Raw genomic sequence first — 16,791 nt, 5'->3', positions numbered from 1 at the left:
AAGAACCTATGAGGCAGCAATAAAAAAAAAATCAATAGTAGTGGAAGGTTACAACTCTATCAACACTTAACAGATCAACTACTCTAAAAGGAAAGAGAAAATGTATATAATCAGTATTAATCTAATAACTGTAATTCAAATTCCATTCTCTAAGAAAAGAATATTTTATTTTCAAACAGTCCTGCCTACTCCATGTCAAGAAGTGGAAAAGAAAATATCTACTATTGTAAACAGAGCCCCATCCTTCCTTGCCCTGTCCCATTTGGAACTTTTGTAGGCTTTGCTCAAATATTCAAGGCCCAGTTTTTGTATTAGTTTTTCCATAAAACCATGTTGAGCCAATCAGTAATTTCAAGGTTTTGTTTGTTTAAAATCTAAGAGTCCAAACTTTCACAATCTATTAAAACTTGGCCCTAAAATGATAAACCTTCTTAAAGCCTGATTTTCTCAAAGCCCCTATTCCTGCTCAGATTAAGAGTTGACACACTACTCTCTGAACTCACTTGTACCAATGAGCTACAAACACTACACTGTTTTAAATGCTTTTGTTTTTAAGACTTAGCTTGATGGGAGGAAATGCACACACTTTCTAACTAGTTTTCAGATATTTAAAGCAGTAGAGCCTCCTTAATAAAGTATTGCCATTTAATGCATTCAATAATTTAGCAATATCCATGTTCATTACATAACATTCTACCATATATCATAATGGAATGAGTAAAACAACTCTTTGGATCACTCGTTTATTTCATAGTGAAAAACTTTAAAGTAGCTTACTAGCTTACTAGTTTTTGTTGAAATTCTGAAAAGAAATTCTATTCACATTTCCTCTACTGAAGTATTCTACCTTTAGGTGCAGATTTAGTTCGAGCAGTGTGAGAAACACTTAATGTAATCGAAGGATGAAGACAGTATTTTGACACAGTATCAAGTGGAGATTTAGACTACGCTGTACATGGAATAAATGAAATAAAACCATCCTAGGTAAAATTTTTAAAAGATTAATTTCTGTCAAATGCAGCACATGATGAAGAGAAGTTTAAGTATCAGAAACTGTTTTCTTACCCATTTCCTTTTTCTTGCACCTGCTACTTTTCCCAAAATTGGGCATTTAATTTATCTCTGAACTAGTCATTAACATAGTTGTTAACTTAGTAAGTTCTTTTCTCACCAAACCCCTTCTCAATGAGCAATGTCTCCTTGTATTAGAAAATCTTTCTGGCCGGGTGCAGTGGCTCACACCTATAATCCCAGCATTTTGGGAGGCTGAGGCAGGCGGATCACAAGGTCAGGATATCGAGAACATCCTGGCCAACATGGTGAAACCCTGTCTCTACTAAAATACAAAAACTTAGCCAGGCATAGTGGTGCACGCCTGTAGTCCCAGCTACTCAGGAGGCTGAGGCAGGGCAATTGCTTGAACTCAGGAGGCAAAGGTTGCAGTGAGCCAAGATCGTGCCACTGCACTCCAGCCTGGCGACAGAGCGAGACTCCGTCTCAAAAAAATGAAAGAAAAAAAAGAAAACCTTTCTGATACCATATTAGGATTTGGGGTTTTTTTAAATTAGTGCATTCTCGCTTTCATGTTACTTTATTCAAGCTAATTAAGTGCTTTCCTTCATTTTCTGGTAAATTGTTATAAAAATCATGCCTTGCAGGTTTACAGTTTTTAAAACGTTCTAAATTTTCTTTTTCTTTTTGAGACGGAGTTTCACTCTTGTTGCCCAGGTTAACACTTACAGTATTCTCTGTACACCTTAAACACCGGCGAGAATATAATACTAGGCCTTTCAACAACTAGAACAAATATTTTAAATGGACAGTTCCAGAATTGTGGGGTATTTTTACATTGATCTTTTGCCAATGCAATTAGCAATGTGTTTTGCACATGGAATTTAATCCTTTAATCACTAAAAAAAATAATAAAAGAAAAGAACAGGCTGGGCAATGCGGGGGCAGGTTTGAAATACACCTGCTTCTCACAAGACCAACAATAGGCATGCTCCAGGTTGAGTATCAGCAACCATTAATTTCATGACCATTCTCTGGAGCAAAGCTAGGGAGCCAGCTAATTTTTACCCCCAAAAAATCTCCAAACTAGGCTTTTTCCAGGGAGTTGGGAAGACAATAAAATACAAGATAATAATCTAAAAGAGGGGAAGAAACTGGGAGAAAGCACAAACATATATAATTTGAGATAAGAAAAAAAACATAGATACAGAAAAAAAGAAAACGACTTGTATGAAAATGGTCTAGAATTCTACACTAGCACATTGAGGGAAAATGTAAATTACCAGCATTAACTCAATAAAAGAAAATCCAATCATGAATATTTTTTTAAAAGGGGGGAGGGGCCTGAGCACAGTGGCTCACACCTGTAATCCCAGTGCTTTGGAAAGCCAACGCAGATCACTTGTAGCCAGGAGTTCAAGACCAACCTGGACAAAATAGCTAGACTCCATCTTGACAAAATAATTTTTAAAATTAGCTAGGCAGCTGGGCGTGGTGACTAATGCCTGTAATCCCAGCACTTTGGGAGGCCGAGGTGGGTGGATCACCTGAGGTCAGAAGTTCGAGACCAGCCTGGCCAACATGGTGAAACCCCATCTCTATTAAAAACACAAAAATTAGGTGGGCGTGGTTGCTCGCGCCTGTAGTCCCAGCTACTCGGGAGGCTGAGGCACGAGAATCACTTGAACCCAGGAGGCAGAGGTTGCAGAGAGCCGAGATCACACCACTGCACTCCGGTCTGGGCAACAGAGTGAGACTCAGTCTCAAAAAAAAAAAAAAATTAGCTAGCCATGGTGGCACATGTCTGTAGTCCTAGCTACTCAGGACGCTGAGGTGGGAGGATCACCTGAGCCCAAGAGTTCAACACTAGAGTGAGCTATGATTGTCCCACTCCACTCCAGTCAGGGCAACAGGGTGAGACCCCCGTATCTTTTACAAACGAAAAGAAAAAAGTTGTCTAATGTTACCCCTTTCAAAAAGCTCGTCTTTCCCCAAAGCTTTTTTTTTTTTTTAAATAGAGAAGCAGTCTCTCTATGTTGCCCAGGCTGGTCTCGAACTCCTGAGCTCAAGTGATCCTCCCACCTCAGCCTCCTAAAGTGCTAGGATTACAGGCATGAGCCCCATACCCCGCCTTTTGAGAAAACTATCTGAATTGAGGAAGAAAGCTTTCTCAACTCCTCTTACAAAACTAATTTACCATTTAAAACAAAACCTAGGCTGGGCACGGTGGCTCACACCTGTAATCCCAGCACTTTGGGAGGCCAAGGCAGGAGGATGACCTGAGGTCAGGAGTTCAAGAGCAGCATGACTAATATGGTGAAACCCCATCTCTACTAAAAATACAAAAATTAGCCCGGCTTAGTGGCGGGTGCCTGTAGTCCCAGCTACTCAGGAGGTTGATGCAGGAGAATCACTTGAACCCGGGAGGCAGAGGTTGCAGTGAGCCGAGATCGTGCCACTGCACTCCAGCCTGGGCGACAGAGTGAGACTCTGTCTCAAAAAAAAAAAAAAAAAAAAAAAAAAAAAAAAAAACACTAACAAAAATAACTTAACCAAACTACAAACTTGGTTAATTATGAATCCCAAGTCAAGTATCTACAAATGTGATCCATAACGTAAATTAAAAAAAAAAACAGGCCGGGCGCGGTGGCTCAAGCCTGTAATCCCAGCACTTTGGGAGGCCGAGACGGGCGGATCACGAGGTCAGGTGATCAAGACCATCCTGGCTAACACCGTGAAACCCCGTCTCTACTAAAAATACAAAAAACTAGCCGGGCGAGGTGGCGGGCGCCTGTAGTCTCAGCTACTCCGGAGGCTGAGGCAGGAGAATGGCGTAAACCCGGGAGGCGGAGCTTGCAGTGAGCTGAGATCCGGCCACTGCACTCCAGCCCGCGCTACAGAGCAAGACTCCGTCTCAAAAAAAAAAAAAAAAACAAAACAAATCTATGTACATGTATGCATGCGCGCGCGCACACACACACGCACACAGACCTTGGCACACTATGGGTACTCTAAAATTCACGGATGGAGCCAAATAATGGCCCAAATTAATAGGTCAAAAAATAAACCGCCTGATATTCTCAATACATGCTGAAAAGTTGAAACTGAACATCTACTTTTGATTTAAAGCAAACTTCTGAGTCAAATTGGGATAGATATTTAACAGTTAAAAGATTAAATAAACAGGATACATGCTAAAACATGGATGACCTCGAAAACAATATGCTAAGTGAAAGGAGCCAGACACGAAAGACCACGTTATACGATTCCATTTATATGAAACGTCAAGAACAAGCAAATCCATGCAGACAGAAGGTAGATTAATGGTTGCTAGGGGATGAAGGCAGCGGGGAGAGGAGAGTGATTACCAATAGGTATAGGGTTTCTTTTTGGGGTGACGAAAATGTTCTAATTAATGGTAATAGTTACAGAACTCTGCATCTACTAAAAAACCACTGAAATGTACATTTTAAAGGGTAGATTTAATAATAGCTTTATCTCAATAAAGCTGTTTAAAAAATACTCAAGTATATGCAATCTTAAACCAGTTCATGTCAGAATGTGTGTTTTGGGATATGAGAATGATGTCAGTCATCACTTTATAACAAAGACATCTATTAAACCTAAGGTAAAACATTAGAAGTATTCCCTCTAAAGTCAAAATTAAGACAAGAATGGCCATTAATACTATTATTATAGGATTGTGTGAGAAATGCCAGCCAGCGCAATTAGGTAAGATGATGAAATACAAGACATAATTATTATTTGAAGGAAATTAAACTTATTTGCATATGCTGTATCTAGGAAATCCAAGAGAATCAACTGAAAAACTATTATCAGTATAAATTCATAAGGTGTGCTGGTACAAAATTAATATATTTGAAGACAAAAGCTTTCTTATGTAAACACTTAAGAATGAAAAAATCCCACTGATAAGAGTAATTAAAAACTCTACTGTGTGGGAATTTTTTTTTTTTTTTTTTTTAGACAGAGTTTCACTCTTGTTGCCCAGGCTGGAGTGCAATGGTGCGATCTCAGCTCACCGCAACCTCCACCTCCCGGGTTCAAGCGATTCTCCTGCCTCAGCCTTCCGAGTAGCTAGAACTACAGGCATGCGCCACCACGCCCAGCTAGGGATTTCTTTTTTTTTCTTTTAAGACAAATAAATAGAGAAAGCAATCTTGCTTTTGAATATGTTACATTAGGGCCAGGTGCAATGGCTCACACCTGTAATCCCAGCACTTTGGGAGGCTGAGACAGGTAGATCACTTGAGGTCAGGAGTTTGAGACCAGGTTGGCCAACATGGTGAAACTCCGTCTCCATTAAAAATACAAAAGCCTCAGGAGGCTGAGGCAGAAAAATCACTTGAACACAGAAGGCAGAGGTTGCAGTGAGCCGAATTTGCACCACTGCACTACATTCCAGCCTGGGCGACAGAGGGAGACTGTCTTTAAAGAAAAAAAAAAAGAGCCGGGCGCGGTGGCTCAAGCCTGTAATCCCAGCACTTTGGGAGGCCGAGGCGGGCGGATCACAAGGTCAGGAGATCGAGACCACAGTGAAACCCCGTCTCTACTAAAAATACAAAAAATTAGCCGGGCGCGGTGGCGGGCGCCTGTAGTCCCAGCTACTCAGGAGGCTGAGGCAGGAGAATGGCGGGAACCCGGGAGGCGGAGCTTGCAGTGAGCCGAGATCGCGCCACTGCACTCCAGCCTGGGCAACAGCGTGAGACTCCGTCTCAAAAAAAAAAAAAAAAAAAAAGAATATGTTAGATTAGTAGTATCAATTCTCCCTTAATTAACCTCTACATTCAATCAAAATCCCAATATACCTATCTTTAAATCAACTGACCTTGTATGTGTAGGTCAACTTTTGGACTCTATCCTGTGCCATTGGTCAATCTGGCTTTGCATCCACTAATTTAATCACTGTAGCTTTATAATCAGTGTTGATATATGTTAGTGTAAGTCTTCCAACTTTTTCTCAAGATTGCCTTTGCCATTCTTGGCCCTGTGCCTTTCCATATAAATTTGAGAACCAGCCTATCCAAAATGAAAAAAAACCAGCAGCAGCAGCAGCAACAGCCCTATTGAGATATTTACTGCGATTGCACTGAACTTCTGTATATATCAATTTAGAGAGAACTGACATCTTTACAATACTGACACTTCCAATCCAATGAACATGGTTATCTCTTTCCATTAATTTAGGTCTTCTTTCATTTATTTTAGTAAGGTTTTTATTGAAAGCCTTGGTACACTTTGTTGGATTTATTTCAAGGTATCAGATGTTCTTTGACCTTACTATAAATTATATTAGTTTTCAAATTTGATTTTCAAATTGTTTGCTGCTGGTATAGAGAAACAGAGTTGATTTTTGCATCTCAGTGTTCCCCAAGTATAATACAATAAAATTAGAAACAAATCACAGAGATAACAGTAATACAAAAAGAAAATCCTATAAATACAAAGTTCTAAATAATTTTAATGGGCAACAGGAAAATTATGGAGATCACGAAATATTTAGAACTAAATAATAAAAACCAATTCATGTCAAAAATCATAGTATCCAGAGATAGGGAAAGGCTGGTTAACAGATACAACATTATAGCTAAATAGGGGGAATAAGTTCTAGTGTTCTATAGCACTGTAGGGTGATTATAGTTAAAAGTAATTCATTGTGTATTTTCAAATATCTAGAAGAAAGGATGCTGAATGTTCCCAACACAGAGAAATGATAAATGCTGAAGTGACAGATATGCTAATTACCCTGATTTGACCATTACATTGTATACATGTACATAATGACTCTACCCCATAAATATGTACATTTTGGCTGGGCTCAGTGGCTCACGCCTGTAATCCCAGCACTTTGTGAGGCCGAGGCGGGTGGATAACCTGAGGTCAGGAGTTCGAAACCAGCCTGGCTAACACGATGAAACCCTGTCTCTACTAAAAATACAAAAATTAGCCGGGTATGCTGGTGCACGTCTGTAATCCCAGCTACTCAGGAGGCTGAGGCAAGAGAATCACTTGAATTCGGGAGGCGGAGGTTACAGTGAGCCGAGAGCACACCACTGTACCCCACCCTGGGCGACAGAGCGAGACCCACTCTCAAAAAAAAAAAAAAAAAAAAAAATTCAATTTTTTTAAATAGCATCCAATTATAGTCTAGAGAAAATTTCATAGTTTTTAGTGTATATATTATAAAAATAGATTAAATATGAATGAGCTAAGCCTCTAAATTTTTAAATGTCAGAATGAATGCAAATAAATCAGAAGGAAAATATTAACCACAGGAGTAGAAATAGAAAGGATCAATAAAAATAACTATGTTAAGGCCGGGCGCGGTGGCTCAAGCCTGTAATCCCAGCACTTTGGGAGGCCGAGACGGGCGGATCACGAGGTCAGGAGATCGAGACCATCCTGGCTAACACGGTGAAACCCCGTCTCTACTAAAAAATACAAAAATCTAGCCGGGCGAGGTGGCGAGCGCCTGTAGTCCCAGCTACTCAGCAGGCTGAGGCAGGAGAATGGCGTGAACCCGGGAGGCGGAGGTTGCAGTGAGCTGAGATCCGGCCACTGCAGTCCAGCCTGGGTAACAGAGCGAGACTCCGTCTCAAAAAAAAAAAAAAAAAAAAAACTATGTTAAAAGTCTAATAATAAAGGCAGCTACTGGCAATACTGATCAGAAAAAAAGGAACAAACAAACAAAATTAGGTTTTCAAAAGTCATCAGGGAAATCTGTATTTTATAATAATGCATCTGAAATTTAATATTTTTCTATAAAATTGTTCACTTTGTATAAATGACCAAAAAAACCTCAAGAACAGCTAAAAAAAAAAAAGACTTATCATCATGAAAGAAACAATTATCAGAAACTACAAATTTACACTCAGAAGACACCAAGCACAGATAATTTCACAGATGGGTTCTTACTTTTAAGAAACAGATCGTCTTGCTCGGACAAGGTGGCTCACGTCTGTAATCCCAGCACTTAGGGAGGTCACGGTAGGCCCATCACCTGAGGTCAGGAGTTCGAGACCAGCCTGGCCAACATGGTGAAACCCGCCTCTACTAAAAACTGCAAAAATTAGCCGGGCATGGTGGCGGGCACCTGTAATCCCAGCTACTCAGGAGGCTGAGGCAGGAGAATCACTTGAACCAGGGAGGTAGAGATTGCAGTAAGCCGAGATCATGCCACTGCACTCCAGCCTGGGCGACAGAGAAAGATTCTGTCTCCAAAAAAAGAAAAGAAACAGATTGTCTCTATTAAATAGCAACTGTTTTAAAAAAGAAAGAAAGAAAGAAAGAAATACTCCCCAATTTATCTTATGAGGTTAATATAACTTTGTTATCCAAACAAGATTACATAAAAAAGGAAAAGTACATGGCAATAACAAAGATATGCAAATATCCAGGAATCCAAAAACAGTTTAAAATAGAAAATGTAGGACCCACACTGTAGCTCACGCCTATAATCCCAGCTCTTTTGGAGGCCCAGACAGGACAATTGCTTGAGACCAGTTCAAGACTAGCCTGTGCAACATGGCAAGACCGTCTCTACAAAAAAATTTAAAAAATCAGTCCAGCATGGTGGCACATGCCTATGGTCCCAGCTACTTGGGAGGCTGAGGTGGGAGGATGGCTTGAGCCCAGAAGGTCAAGACTGCAGTGAGCCATGCACTCCCACCTGGGCAACAGAGCAAGACCCCATCTCAAAATGAAAAATAAAAAAACTAAAAATAAAACAGAAGAGTAATGAACTTCATCACACCAACAGATGTAGCAAAAGCATTAGCAAAATTAAAATCCTGCTCACGGTAGAAACTATAAAATGATAAGTAAAAGAGAACTGCACTAAAAAATATCATCCAGCCTGGCCGGGATGGTGAAACCCCATCTCCACTAAAAATACAAAAAAAAAAAAAAAGAAATTAGCTGGGCACGGTGGCACATGCCTGTAGTTCCAGCTACCTGGGAGGCTGAGGCAGGAAAATGGCTTGAACCCCGTAGGCGGAGGTTGCAGTGAGCGGAGATCACACCATTGCACTCCAGCCTGGGCGACAGAACAAGACCCTAGTTCAAAATAAATAAATAAATAAAAATATCATCAGCACCCCCTCTCAAAAAAGCCCACTACAATATCATATTTAATGACAAAACATTAGAAGCACTCCATTAAACTAGGGAAGGATGCCCATTATCAATGCTTCTACTGAACACTTCAATAGAGGAATTAGTCAATGCAGTAAAACCAGAACAAGAAATAGGAGGCAAGAAGGAATGGAAAAGAAGAAAAAAAACTGTATTATTCACAGACATGAAAACTACTTAGAAAATACAAAAGAATTATGAACTGTGTTTCTGTTTGTCTGTTTTGTTTTGAGACGAAGTCTGCCTGTCTTGGCCTCCCAAAGTGCTGGGATTACAGGCGTGAACCACCACACCCAGCCATGAACTGTTATTACGACTACATTTCTCTGACTCTGAAGATACTGATTGTAAGCTGTACCCTTATTTTACACACGACTAAGAAAAAAAATTGCCAATTAAACTGATACAGTATTTTCTTATTATCTAGGATTTTCACTCTAGATTTATCAAGACAATTCAGACTTATTTAGACAGACTTTTATCACATCTTGTGCATAAGAAGCAAAAGAAATTGGCCAGCCGCAGTGGCTCATGCCTGTAATCCTAGCACTTTGGGAGGCTGAGGCGGGCGGATTGCCTGAGTTCAGGAGTTCAAAAACAGCCTGGGCAACACGGTAAAACCCTGTCTCGAGTAAAATATAAAAAATTAGCTGGGCATGGCGGCGTGCGCCTGTAGTCCCAGCTACTTGGGACGCTGAAGCAGGAGAATTGCTTGAACCTGGGAGGTGGAAGTTGCAGTGAGCCGAGATCGTGCCACTGCACCCCACCTTGGGCGACAGAGCAAGACTCCATCTCCAAAAAGAAAAAGCAGCAAAATAAACTGTTAAGGTATTCCTACAACTTCACATTCAAGGTCCTACTATGGATTGCTTTTCCACTTAAAACTGTTCAACTGTTGCTAACAATATTGTGCTCTGCCAATAAGAGTGTTGGTGATGCAGCACTTCTTAAAATGATCCATTATTATTTATGGGATTTTCTTTCAAGGCAGACACACACTTCGCAATTTCTTCCACCTCCAGTTTTATTGTTTGGCATGAAATAACAATACAACAATGCACATACTCATTTAAAGTGATGACAAAATGAAGAGCCCTGACCAAGTTTGTGCATGTGCAGGCAATGATAACTACATCATGACTGCTGCCTAGATAACAGTGATTATAGGACACCATCAAAGATCTATTTTGATTTCAGATATGTGAAGATGTAGGGGGGAAAAGTGTACCTCAGAATCTATGTAATATGATGCGAGTTCAGCAAGGTTACTTGATTAATACATGTAAGTCAACAGTGATCCTTATACATCAGCAATAATAGAAATTATAACTAAAAGAAAATCCTATTCACAATGACAACAAAATTACACAGTATCTAACAAAAATATACAATAAAAGTTGTGCGAGAGCTTTATGAAAAGTAGTAGCACATACCCAGAATTCAAATCCCAGCTCTATTAGCATTTATCTACATGAATCTATGTATTTATTCTATAAATTTGAGGCAAATATAAAAATCCAACAGTTTTCACAGAAATTGACAAACTAACCCCAAAATAAGCAAAGGGAGGAAAACAGCTAAAATAATCCTGAAGGAAAAGAATATATATTAAGTTTTAATTATAAAGTCATTATTATTAAATCAGGATAATATAGATATTGAGATAGGCAAACAGGTCAATGAAACTAAAAGAGAGAAACTAAAAACAGATACATATGCGGGAATATGATATACCTCAGGAGTTGCATTACAAATCAGTGGGGAGAAATGCTGAACTATTTGATAAATCCACATGAAAAAGACATGATTCCTATGTCACACAATACAGAAAAAACTCCGGTGAATTAATGACTTAATATGAAAAAGCACAGTATCACTACAACCTTGGGGTAAAGGAAGAATTTATTGAAGACATAATAAAACACAAGCCATAAATGAAAAAAATTGAGAACTGGCTACCATCATATTAAGAAGTCCTACATAAAAAATTTTCCACAGAGTTAAAAGCCAAGCCACAGACCAGAAAAAGATATTTTCAGTGTATATAATCACAAATTAGTATCCAGAATATAAAACCCATAAACCAGCCAGCCACAGTGGCTCACACCTGTAATCCCAGCACTTTTGGAGGCCAAGGAGGGCCGATCACTTGAGGTCAGGAGTTCAAGACAAGCCTGGCCAACATGGTGAAACCCTGTCTCTACTAAAAACACAAAAATTAACTGGGCGTGGTGGCAGGTGTCTGTTATTCCAGCTACTCAGGAGGCTGAGGCAAGACAATTGCTTGAACCTGGGAGGCAGAGGCTACAGTGAGCCCAGACCATGTGCCACTGCACTCCAGCCTGGACAACAGAGCAAGACTCCATCTCAAAAAAATAAAAATAAATAAATAAAACCCATATACCAATAAGGAGGAGGCAACAATCCAACAGAAAAATGGACCAAAGGTATATATGCACAAGCAATTCATAGAATACTCTGATGGCCAATAAATATATGGAGGAAAAAAAGGTCAACCTCACTAGTAATCTTAGAAATGCAAAATGCAAATAGCAAGGAGATGCCATTTATACCCAACAGATTGGGGAAAAATTGCAAAATCTAATCCTTTGGCAGTGATTTGGAGAAACGGGATCAAACACAGCTGGCGGGAGTGTCAAATAGAAGACAATCTGCCACTCTGGCAATTCCCAGTAAAGTTGACAATGCACAGACTTCCTAAATGAAGCAATTCTACTTCTACTATATGTATATAATCCCAAGAAAGACAAACCATGTATAAGGATGTTCATAGCAGTAGTGTTTGAAATTCAGAAACTGCAAAGAGCCTATCGGTCCCTCCAAAAATAGATAAATAAACCACAGTATATTTATACACTGAAATACAAATAAAATGAATGAACCAGACCAGCAGTTTTCAAACTTCGTGGTCTCAGGACTCCTTTGCATTCTTAAAAATTAAGGAGCACAATAAAATTTAAAAAACAAAACAAAAAACAAAAATTAAGGACCACGAAGAGTTTTTATGTGGGTCGTATCTATAGATGTTCATCATACTAGAAATTAAAACTGAGACCTTTAAAAGCACTTATTAACCCATAAAAATACTTTTTTTTATTCTTTTTATCCCTTTTGTTGAGATATCTTTTATAACTTTTATTTTAGGTTGAGGAGTACATGTGAAGGTTTGTTACACAGGTAAACTTGTGTCACGGGGGTTTGTGGTACAGATTATTTCACCACCCAGGTATTTAAGCCCAGTACCCAATAGTTATCTCTTCTGATCCTCTCCCTCCTCCCTCCCTTCACCCTCTAGTAGACCCCCAGTGTCTGTTGTTTCCTTCTTTATCTTCATCAGTTAGCTCCCACTTGTAAGTGAGAATATTCAGTATTTGGTTTTCTGTTCCTGTTAGTTTGCTAAGGATAACAGCCTCCAGCTCCATCTATGTTTCAGCAAAAGACATGATCTCGTTCTTTTTTATGGCTGCATATTTATTTTAAAATAACTATTTTTCTAAACAAAAAATAATAATAAAACGAGTGGCACTGTTTTACATTTTTGCAAATCTCTTTCATGTCTGGCTTAATAGAAGCCGGCTGGATTCCCATAAGTGTTTCTGCATTCCATCCATTATGATACCATATGTCATGCAGCCTCTGTACAGTATTCCTATAGTATACACGAAAATGTGGGTGAAAAGGGCAAATAAAAAGTATTACGAAAATAGTTTTGACTTCATGGACCCCCTGAAACAATCTTAGGGATCCCCAGGAATCCCTGGAGCACACTTTGAAAACTGCTGGACTAGATAAACACATTGCATGGATAAATCTCAAAAACACACTGTTAAGTGAAAATAATATATAAGGTATGGTTATGATACTGTTTATGTAAAGTCGAACACACAAGCGATACCTGATATTGTTTTGGTACATACATATTGGTACAAGTGGTTACTTCTGGTGAAAAGAAGACAGAAAGAGGATGGGGAGGGACCCTTTCAATCTGTGAGATTTTATTTCTTTAAACAACAAAAAGATATGAATCAAATATGTAGCAAAACATTAAGAGCTCTTAAATCTGGGTGATTCTGATTTTCAGTAATTTTAAAATATTCCATAACACTTTTTAAATATATTTTTTAAATGCCTAATGGCTGTGTACTCAAGGCCACACAATTTCCTTAGAGTATACTTCCTTTGAGTAAAATACAATTACAAGATACCTGGGTTTTATAAAATGTTGTCTGGAAAAATAATTTGGCAGGAATAAGAATAGGCTGGCCATATTCCAATCAGATAAGGGGTGGCGGGAGGGGGTTACTCCTTGACCTGGTGCCCTAATAAGTGTGCCTTAATATGTATATCCCTTAGTCAAAAAACACACTGACTAGATACCTGATTTTGAACAGCTGAAAACTATTCAACTACATAAAATTCTCTGCACCCAATAACTGAAATGATTGCTTTTAGAGATAATGGTCCATATGCCAGGTACTGCTTGGAGACAAAGATAAATGAGAACTTGTCTCTATATTCACAGTGTAGAAGAGAAAAACATAAACACACAGTTCAAATATAATACATTAAATGCTAAATTAAGAGGAATCCCACCATAGAAGACAGAGAAGGCACAGAGTTTCTGAAACACAGAGCACTTTTATATAATACACCTGTTAACATGCTGTGCGAGTTTCCCAATTCGGGAAATACTGGGTTTAAGAATAAGTGGGATGAAAAGAAAGTGAAGATAGGTGAGGTTTTTGTAAGATGAGCAAACCTAGGAATATTTGTAAAGAGAGGATAATGATGCAAGAGACGGCATCACGGACAGAGCTCCGTCCCTAAGGAGGTAGCCACGGTGAAGAGCACGCGCAGAGCAGCAGTGGGGCCTGTGAGAGAGCAATCCCTCCTGCAATCCCCCCTGCGGCAAAAGGAGGAAGGCCTAGGTGAAGACAGAGGAAAGGCACGAAGCGGAAGGGAGGGAGACTTGGCTCTTTATCAGATGGCCATCTACCCTTCTCAGTGAAGTAAAAGATTGGGTAATCTTTGCTGAAGGTGAGAGATTTCAAGGACCAGTTGAGTAGTTTCAAGAGTGAAAAAAAGTTTGGAATTGCCAGTGTACACAAGAATAAATAATACAAAGAAGATTATCAGTGACAGTTATCAGTCTAGATGGGTTAAGTGAGAGGAAGCATTTGCAATGAGAATAAGCATTTACAAAAAGCAATGTGGAAAAAAACATTGTAACACATTCTTGAGCATGTTTTCTTAAAAAAAGAAATCTGCATCTATCTGAAAAATACACAGAAATTAAAAACTAACACCTTATTTATCCAGGGTGGTTGGATTCGAAGGTGTTCCACCAGTCAATTTTCCAAAGTTTCCCAAAGTTTCAAGGTCTACCCTTTCAGGCAGAAATAATTTTATATTTAACCATTTCTAATTGAAACTAAACTACACACTTACCTGTCTTAATCACACAACTTGACTCTAATCTTAATCTTGAACATCCACTGTTGCTGTACTGGGCAGCAAAACAATTCTATCTTCTTAATAGTTCTTCTATGTCTTTCCCAGCTGTCAAAATATAAAAGCACCTGGTTCTTCTAAGTTTATGTTTACCCTTAACACCTCAACAACCACAGCCCGCCTTCGCAACTTACTTCTAGTCAGCCTCATGCAATGCACTGTTTCTCGAACTTTTCTAAACCACAGCCCTTTATAATAAACATGAGACTCGCATTCCCTCCAGCCCTTTCATGGAGCACTGCTGCTCATGACCTGTTACAGTCTAGAAAAACGGAAAAACTGAAAACGGGTATCTATGCCACCTAAAGGTTTACATCATAAAATTCTAGGAAACAGGCAGGGCACGGTGGTTCATGCCTGTAATCCCAGCACTTTGGGAGTTCAAGGCAGGCAGATAACTTGAGGTCAGGAGTTCGAGACCAGCCTGGCCAACATGAAACCCCGCCTCGTGGCAGGATCCTGTAGTCCCAGCTACTCGGGAGGCTGAGGCAGGAGAATCACTTGAACCCGGGAGGCAGAGGTTGCAATGAGCCAAGATCACACCACTGCACTCCAGCCTGAGCGAGACTCGGTCTCAAAAAAAAAAAAAAAAAAAATTACCACGGGAATACTCATTTCTCATTTTCGTCAAATAATCCACAGCACTAGTCCTGTACTTTCCAACTATGGTAAATCAAATGTTAGAAACTCCTCCCTATTTGTGTATCACAGAAATTCTGACAACTCTGAGCAAAAGATTATTTCGGATGAGAAATCACGACAGAAAAAAGGAGCAGATGTCTTAACAGAGACGCATCGTTCCAAAAGTAGCAAAATTTGCTTAACTTCTGAACATTCTTGTAATCGTTCTGATAAAAAAAAAAAAAAAAAAAAAAAAAAAAAACACTGATCAACGTACTACTCTCATTATTTTTCAACTCTGAAACTTTTCCTAGTCCAATGGAACTACTAAGTACCGTAAAGCACAGCTCAGGGAACACACAGCAGTGGGAGGCGGGCAGTGGGAGGCGGGAGAACGGCTTGAGCCCAGGAGTTCGAGACCAGCCTGGGGCAATATAGCAAGAACCTGTCTCAAAATAAAAAATAAATAAGTAAATAACCAGGTGCAGCTCAGGTGTGCCATCACTCTTCTAGTTGAGGGCACCCCTGCTGCCTCCCCCATTGAGTATAAGACCCTTCACCTGGCAAGCAAGCTCTTCTGCAATCTAACTTTTCTAGCCTGAATTCCCACCACTCCCCTACCAATACCATCCACTTTTGCCAAACTGTAAATACTTACTGTTTACTGAAGAAGCTTCACCCTTGAAACGTCCTTTCTCCACCTCCACCTCTACCTAACAAAGTCCTACCCATCCCTCGGTAACCTTCTCAAAATGCCACCTATTAATACTTCAGGAACCCGTCCCTCCCTGATCCTCCAATGGGAATCTTGCTTCCCTCGGAAATCCCAGTAATTAGTTGTACCTCTCACTTTACTGCATTTCACCTTGCCCCACCTACCTCTAAACATAAGACTTCTTGCAGCCACCGTCTGCATTACAAGAACCTTTTTAATGTTTCTTAGCATCTAGTACGGTGCATCGCTAACAGTAGACTCCCAGTTTATCAAGAAAGTTGTACAGTGTGCAATAAAAAAAGTACGTTAGGGAATGAAACTCCGCCTTAAAACTTCACAAATGAAAAATCGAAATAACATGACAGACAAATGCACAATATGCACCACACTAAGTTGTCCACCAATACGAAAATAGAAAACGTCTGCCCTTCTTATTCCTCAATCAAAAAATACCACTAACAGATCACTAATTGCTTAAATCGTGTTTCAAGAAAGTTGTTTCCACATAAATGAGTACGAATGATTCAAAATTTCATTCCTCCGCTTTCGTGTTGTGTAATTTTTTTTCCTATAGGACAAAAGAATGGCAAAAACTTTCCCATCAATCTTTATTTTTCTTTATTCAGATACTCGGGGCGGTAAAGATTGTTGGGAAAACAACCGCATCGAAAACACCTTAGCACCCACACAGATTTGACTTAAGCAAAAATAACATTTCCTGGGGTCCCGTATGCCCTGTAAGCTCAGGTGTCCGGACT

The 16,791-nt window shown here is 39.5% G+C and overlaps 1 protein-coding gene across 10 annotated transcripts in view; it reads right to left on the bottom strand.

Moving 5' to 3' along the window:
* Window positions 1-16,791, bottom strand: part of ZFX (zinc finger protein X-linked) — a 68,003-nt gene that overhangs the window by 49,660 nt on the left and 1,552 nt on the right. For 2 of the 10 annotated variants that reach the window (XM_015443512.3, XM_015443510.3), the window contains exon 2: window positions 14,635-14,745. The exons of 7 other annotated variants lie outside the window; for them this stretch is intronic. The gene's annotated coding sequence lies outside the window, so the exon portion shown is untranslated. Of the gene's footprint in view, window positions 1-14,634; window positions 14,746-15,653; window positions 15,764-16,791 lie in introns of all 10 variants that reach the window. One more of the 10 variants, XM_015443509.3, reaches the window with a different exon arrangement.

The sequence above is a fragment of the Macaca fascicularis genome, chromosome X (assembly GCF_037993035.2).
Source record: "Macaca fascicularis isolate 582-1 chromosome X, T2T-MFA8v1.1".
Classification (NCBI taxonomy): domain Eukaryota; kingdom Metazoa; phylum Chordata; class Mammalia; order Primates; family Cercopithecidae; genus Macaca; species Macaca fascicularis.
Note: the sequence above shows the minus strand (reverse complement) of the source record. Positions and strands in the feature narration are given on the sequence as shown.